Below are 8,081 nucleotides of genomic sequence, written 5' to 3'. Positions count from 1 at the left end.
AACTTAATATTGTAAAAGTAAGAACTTCAATCATCAATTTACCATACATTTCCTTTACAGTGTATCTTAGATTGGTAAGCGTTTTCCACATAACCACATATGCACCAAAATTGCTGCTCAGAGCTCTGGTTTCAATGACCAAATTTCCACATCTGCATCACCATCCACCCATCTTACTGGCGGCTGTAACTGTAGTTCTCCAATTTTTAAAGAAAAAAGAAAGAAAAAAATTATTTTAACATCCACGAAACTAAAGATATTCTATGGGACAGATTGTTTCTTCGACTTTTTTTTGAAGCTTCAGAAAATCAACAATGAACATAAAAATACCCATCAATTGGATCTGCTACTTGATTATGTGATATACCCGTAGATTTTGATTGTGTGTTCTTACTTAATTACGTTATAAATTTTGAATTTAAATTTGTTTCAAAAAAATTATTAATTTTAAAATTCCAAAATATGGTCAAAATCCACCATCTCTATTTTCATTGAAGTCCAAATACTAACGCAACAACAATTTCCTGCAATAACGTGCCGCCTCTCATCTCTCATCTTTTTCGAGTATTAACGTGTCGTTTATGATATTGTTTAGTTTTTTCAATAAAAGACGCTGTTGACGTGTCGTTTATGATATTTTTTAAAATTTCAACAAAATACGTCGTTGAATCTTCTGGTGGTTCGATTTTTTAGCTTTTTGGGTACTTGAGAGCCGTCAGATGTCGTTTATGATCCTTTTTTCACTTTTTCAACAAAAGACGCCACTGACACTTTTACCTTTTCGGTTTCGCGGGGACTCGAGAGCGTGGCATATGGAAAAATGCACAACCCTATCCTTTATCTTTTATGTATAAATGTAAAACGCGTAGTCTAACTGCCCCGCGGAGTTGCCTCGAGAGTTAAGAAATTCCAGTGATATTTAAAAAAAATTTGACAAGGATTTTTGTAAATCCAAGTTATAACTGTTAAACTTCAAAATTTTAAGTGTCTTGGATGTTTTTGATGGTGCTGAATCCATTTCCACAATCAAAAACAAGATGCAAACACTGCCTTTACAAGATTTTTTGATATTTTTTTGCCGGGATTCCGACCACTTTTGACCATCCTCGCAATTCCTCCGCCTCATTAAACAACTCCAATGTAAAATTTCCGTGCATGGCCTTACTCTTTTCTTTGCTTTTCCTATGGAGGTATGGAATACCAACTAATATAGTTATTTAAAATTGAGTAAATATGGAAAAGATGAAGAAAAGTTAAAAAATATTTTATAGGAGTTGTTTATATGTAAATTTTTCCTTGTGTAATTTTGATTTATGTTATTTAAACTAATTTTTTTATTATTTATATAGATTTAATGTCTTAAGAAAAAATTGGGACATTTTGATTGTCAAGAGTTCACCCATCAAACTTGTGATTTCAATGAATTTGTGTCAAATTTTCAGCAAATTAAATGGAAAAATAAACCAAAAAACATATAATTTTTATCTTTTGACCAGAAGTTAGAAATTACAATGTTGAAAGTTGACAAGTTCACCACCCTATTGAAAATCGGAAAAGGCAATTACCCTAACCCACTACCCTATCACTTCTTATAAAATTGAAAAAGAAGTGGTGTAGGCAACCCTCCCCATGCGACACACATGGTAAATGCATACACTAATCTACATTCAAATATAGTGTTTACTGCACTTAGACCGCTCTGAGAGGATTCCAAAGCTCAAGACACTCATGACAACATTGGAGCTCGACGCTACAACAGTGGGAGGTGCTAGTCTTTCTCCAACTCATGTGACTTCGTTGGTTTAAGCTCTGAGCGTTGGTTAGTATAAGGTAATGTGCGCTGGTTAGTATAAGGTAATGTTCTATTCTTTTAGCTCAACAATTTGATTATTTAGTTTTGATTTTAGATGGTAGATGTTGGTTTGTTTTGTTTTGAGCTCAAGTAGGTTGAGTAATCGGTTGAATTATGGTGTTTCCAGATGAGTATTAGACTTAACGATAAGTCTTTTATCAACAATTCTTTTTCATTCATCCTCCTTTGTTTTTTGGGCTTGTCTGCCTTGGAAAACCAGAGCCCTTTGGGTTTTTCGAAGCCCTTTGGGTTTTGACTTTTTCTAGCTTCCCCATTGTCAACCCTTTGACTCCCCGGTATTGTGGGCATCCCATCTCGTCTGGCTACTTTTCTTTTGGCGTAGCATGCGTTGGTGCTTAACTCATAGGGTTTTTAGGAGGAGTATGTAAAGAAGAAGGAGAATGAAAAAAATAAGACACTTCGAGTCTGTTGCACATGTGCTAATAACCATTGTGACTATTGCAACATTTTAAGCTAACAAAAGATCCTAACAACAATTGTGATTAGTACAACATTGATGGTCATGGTAACAAAAATAAGGAGATAAAACACAAATGTTAAATGTCAAAAACGATAACGAAAAATAGTCTGAGGACAACGAATATGTGGTCTGCCAATGGACGTTAAATGAGTGGAGGTTGTATATGTCCACTTTTGGATATACAACCCCACTCATTTAATGTCCATTGACAAACTAAGGATATAACTCCACACATTTAATGCCCATTGACAAACCACTTATTTTCAGTGGTCCTTGTTAATAGACATTTAATTTATAGTTAGAATATACTCCAACATTAATGCTCAAACTATAATGTACCCTTGCCCTGGTAAATCAAACCTGAGTTGTCTTTAATGAGACTTTTTGGAAGCTTTTTTTTGTGGGTTTCTCTGGTCTAATTTCCTTAAAATCTGGTAGGAATTTATTGAAATCACAAATTTGATGGGTAACCCCTGCACAATCTAAGTGCCCTAAGAGTTTTTGAAGGTGCTGAATCCTTATATATAGTAAAAAAACTAGTTCAAATAAGACAAATCAAGATTTTACTTCAAATATTTCTACCTAATTCAAAAACTAAAAATCCAAAAAATTACACTGAAAACAAATCCAATTGCAAATTACTAACCTATACTCCATGACCTCACGCCTCCGGATATGTAGCCCTACCAGGCCTACCCGGCGGTGATGAGACGTCAGCTTCATAGAAGATCGGAAACCTAATGTTTAACATTGCAATGTCAAAAAATTTAATGCAAATTTTATTTACGGCGAAAACTAATTGCCTTTACCCATCCATAGATGTCAGTGCGTTACTAAAAGTTGTGCGTCAGAGAAGAATCTTGCACGTCAAGTCTGTGACGGGCTGAGGCATTGCGAATGGAAGTTATGCCTTGGTGAATTAAAATAATACGCAGATTGCGACAGCGAGAAAGCCCGCTGAGAGCGACTGGTTGAAGAATAATCAAAGGCATTCTGTAAAATTGATTCGCCTTCAATGGTCTTATTACTTTTTTCAAAGCCATCGGCGCCGCTGCACATAGTATTGTTGTCCATTAAGTCAATCTCACCCGGCACGTTATTTTTCAGTCTCCATTTCTAGAACACTCTGGATTCTGCAAGGTAAGGATTGGAAATTGATTCATATCTATGACAAGCCCAATCATCATGACAATGACATTAAACGGTCCAACAGTCAGAAGGCCACTCTGGCAATCTGCAGGTGGTGCCAACTGATACTGACCCAAAGGTGAATTCATGGTCATGGGTTGTTCATGTTCATGGATCCTGGTTCTATGACTTTGCTTTAAATGTCTATGCTTCTCACCGCTCAATATCGGTGACTTTATTGTGTCATTCTACCATTGAAGTGAAAGGCAATATATCAGTATATATCGAGGCTTACAATAATCCCCAAGTCTCGTTGTCTTCATTCTACAAATTGTCGTATGGGACGGGTAATTTGTGTTTAAAGGAATCCAGGCTGCTGTGTAGAAGGGCAACCAGAGATTTCATATAGAACATTGGTGTCCCCAGCTGGGAGCTGCTGCTGTTGTGGGTGCAGCAGACGATGGTTTTTGTTGGAGGCCTAGTGCCATGATAAAGATGGTTTTGTGGAGCAGCTAAACATTGACTTTAATGGTCTCGATGATGCTTGTATCGACTTCAGTTTCATTCAGGGTGGACTTGTCTCTAGTTTTCTTATTTTTCTGGATTGCCTAAGCTCTGTATTGTTGGGAATAATGCTTAATTAGTTATGTAAATTTCTATTTAGAGTTCTGTGCAAAATTAAAGCAGCAAATTGTTAGTTGTAGTAGTGCTGGAAATTAGCTGTAATATCAGTATATTTGTTTCAGAGTTGATTTTAATAATAGTTTTACTATTTAATAATGTAGTTAATAGTTGAATTAATATATGAGATTTGCAGCATTTTTTAGCTCACACATTAACTGTGTTTCTTTATTGTTTTATTTTTTTTTATATGTATTTTTCTTCATAGTACTGTTGGCTTCTCAATTGGCTTGAAATAATTCATTTCATATTCTACAAGTGGTATCAGAGCAGTTAAAATTATTTTGGGTTAAAGTTGTATTGTTGGAATTTCGCCAAAGTTAATCATGTCGAATTCTAACCAGATGCTAGTTCCAGAATTTGATGGCAACGATTATGATTATTGGTACATTAAGATGCTAACATTTTTTATTGGAAAAGATTTGTGGGAGATTGTTGAATCAGGATATGAAGAGCCAGCTGATTGGAATGCTCTTACAACTAATGAAAGAACACCAAGAAAGGAAGAAGAATGGTCAAGCTTTGTTTCACATTCAGATAGCTCTTGATAAGAGCTTATTTCCAAGAATATCAGGAGCAAAAACTGTGAAAGCTGCCTACGAGACTCTACAAGAAGCTTACCAAGGTAGTGATCAATTTAAGGTGATCAAGCTTCAGACATTGAAGCGAGAGTTCGAGAATTCGAACTCGATGCAAGAAGCTGAAAGTATCAGTGATTATTGTGTGAGAGTCAAAGATGTGGTCAATAAAATGGCTACACTTGGAGAAGCTGTAAGTAATGAAGTTTTAATTAAAAAAGTATTGAGATCTTTAACACATAGATGGAATCATGTTGCAATAATCATGGAAGAAAGTAAGGATTTGACAAAACTACAGTTTGATGAATTCGTTGGATCTTTGATATCTCATGAAGAAAGATTGAAGGAAAGTTTTGAAGCTTTTTCCTTTAAATTACAAATTAAAAAGAATGAAGATGCAAGTAGGAGCGGTACCGAAAGCCATCAAGGTCAAGGTAAATGGCAAAGCCAAAATTATTCAAGAGGTAGAGGAAGAGGTGGTTCAAGTGGAAGAGGTAGTTTCACTGGAAGAGGTGGAGGTAGATTTGATAAGAGAAATGTTAAATGTTACCATTGTAATAGGTATGGTCACTTTGAAAGAGAATGCAGATTGAAAGAAGGTAAAAATGTTAATTATGCTCAAGAAAATGGTGAGTATCCTCCAGATCACTTATTTTTATCTTATGCCAAAGGTGAAAATACTACTAAAGATGTTTGGTACCTAGATTCTGGATGCTCTAACCATATGACAGGGAATGAGAAGTTGTTTTCAGCAAAGGATAGAAGTTTCAAATCCGAGATCCAGCTTGGTGATGATAAATCATTGGAGGTTGCTGCCAAAGGAGCTATGGAGGTCCAAACAAAAGAAGGTATAAAGAGTATTCATGACATTTATTATACTCCACAATTGAAGCATAATTTGTTGAGCGTTGGGCAGCTCTCTGAGAAAAATTATAAAGTAGTCTTTGAAAATAAGACATGTACTATCTATGATTAGAATAAAGGAAATAGGGTGATCACTGTTGTGCCTATGACAAGAAATAGGATGCTTCCCTTAAGGTTTGATGAACATAACAACAATCTTGCTAATATGGCTTATGAGGATTCAAGTTGGTTATGGCATCTCAGGTATGGGCATTTAAATTTTCAAAGTTTGAAGTTTTTAACCTCACATGCATTAGTTTCTTGTTTGCCCAAGGTAGAAGAGCATAAGGAGGTTTGTGAAGGATGTGCTAAAGTAAAGCATGCAAGGGAAAGGTTTCCAAAGGGTAGTGCATTGAGGGCTCAACACCCACTTCAGCTTGTTCATTCAGACATATGTGGTCCTATGCAAACTAAGAGTTTGGGTAAGTCATCATATTTCATCACTTTTATTGATGATTACTCACGAAATTGTTGGGTATATTTTTTGAAGGCCAAAAGTGAAGCCCTGGATACATTCAAGAAGTTTAAAGCCCTTGTAGAAAATGAGAGAGGGTGCAAGATCAAATGTTTGCGGACTGACTGTGGGGGAGAATTCTGCTCAAAAGCTTTCCAGAGTTATTGTGATATGAATGGCATCAGGAGGCAGCATACTACAGCATACACACCCCAGCAGAATGGCATAGCTGAAAGAAAAAATCGTACTGTGGTTGAAATGACAAGATGCATGTTACAAACTAAGGGATTGAGCAACACTTATTGGGGAGATGCAGTTGCTACAGCGGTATACATCCTCAACCGTAGCCCCACTAGTGCACTAGAAAATATGACTCCTTATGAAGCTTGGTATCGAAAACGGCCTAATGTTAATCATTTCAAAGTTTTTGGTTGTTTGGCTTATGTGCATGTACCTCATCAGAATAGAAAAAAGTTAGATGCAAAGAGTGAGTTATGTATTTTTATTGGGTATAGTGAGACAAGCAAGGCTTATAAATTGTATAATCCTCTAACTAACAAGCTTATTGTCTCAAGAGATGTAATTTTTTATGAAGGGGGAGTTTATGGTCATCAAAAAGGCCATGTTGAGAAGACAAAATCTATTTTGAATGATGATATAATTGTTGATAATGATCATGAGCAGCCAACTAATGTTTCTGTAACTAGTGGCTTAACTCCACCAAGCAGCCCTTCATCAATTTCTTCAACATCAAGTTCAAGTCCAACTTCTTCTCCAAGTTCTACAAGGAAGGTAAGAAGATTGAGTGATATTTATGAGAGGAGTGCAAATCAAGCACATGAAGAAAGCCCAATAGGTGAGATAGTCAATTTTTCTTTATTAGCCAAGGCTGAATTTGAACCATAATGTTTTGAAGATGCATGTGCTAATGAGGTTTGGATGCAAGCCATGCAAGAAGAGATGGATTCCATTCAAAGGAATGACACTTGGAAGTTGACAGAGCTTCCACATGACAAGAAAAAGATTGGCACCAAATGGGTCTATAAGACTAAATTTAACAGTGATGGGAGTGTTGAAAGACACAAAGCAAGATTAGTTGCTAAAGGATTCACAAAGAAGTATGGAATTGATTATGAAGAGACATTTGCACCAGTAGCAAGACAAGAGACCATTAGAATGTTGATTTCATTAGCAACTCATAAAAAGTGGAGCATACATCATATGGATGTGAAAAGTGCCTTCTTGAATGGGTACTTAGAAGAGGAAGTATATGTGGAGCATCCACAAGGTTTTGAAGTGGAAGGAAAGGAGAATAATGTATACAAGTTGAAGAAGGCTTTGTATGGCCTTAAGCAAGCACCAAGAGCGTGGTATGCAAGGATTGATGGATACTTTCAGGAAAATGGCTTCCAGAGAAGTAAGAATGATCCTATCCTTTACTACAAACAAGAAGGTATTGATATTTTAATCATAAGTTTGTATGATGAAGATCTATTGTATATGGGTAGTAGTTCTAAGATGAATGATAAATTCAAAGTTACTATGATGAATGAATTTGAGATGAAAGATCTAGGCATCATGAAATATTTTCTAGGAATGGAGGTTTATCAAAGTAAGGATAAGATTTTCATTTGTCAGACAAAGTATGCACAGGATATGCTAAATAAATTTGATATGCTTGATTGTCATCCATCCCCTACTCCAAGTGCTCATGGAGAGGTGTTATGTAGAGATGATGGTGCTGATTTAATTGATGAGAAAAATTACAGAAGTATTGTGGGGAGCTTGATATTTCTAACCCACACAAGGCCTGATATTACATATTCAGTTTCACTTGTTTCAAGATATATGACAAATCCATCTGGAATACATATGAAGGCAACCAAGAGGATTTTAAGGTATGTGAAAGGCACTATAAATTTTGGTATTCATTACTACTCTTCTGAAAAGTTCAATCTTGTTGGATTTAGTGATTTAGATTTGGGAGGTAGTCTTGATGGTCTT

General features: G+C 35.8%; 1 pseudogene; it reads left to right on the top strand.

The window, feature by feature from the left end:
- The first annotated feature begins 3,152 nt into the window (after positions 1-3,152).
- The window catches only part of LOC149182972 (uncharacterized), a 61,843-nt pseudogene continuing 56,914 nt past the window's right edge, over positions 3,153-8,081 (top strand).

The sequence above is a fragment of the Pinus tabuliformis genome, chromosome 3_2 (assembly GCF_031772625.1).
Source record: "Pinus tabuliformis cultivar Carrire ecotype Pingquan chromosome 3_2, CPIR1, whole genome shotgun sequence".
In the NCBI taxonomy this organism is placed as follows: Eukaryota; Viridiplantae; Streptophyta; class Pinopsida; order Pinales; family Pinaceae; genus Pinus; species Pinus tabuliformis.
Note: the sequence above shows the minus strand (reverse complement) of the source record. Positions and strands in the feature narration are given on the sequence as shown.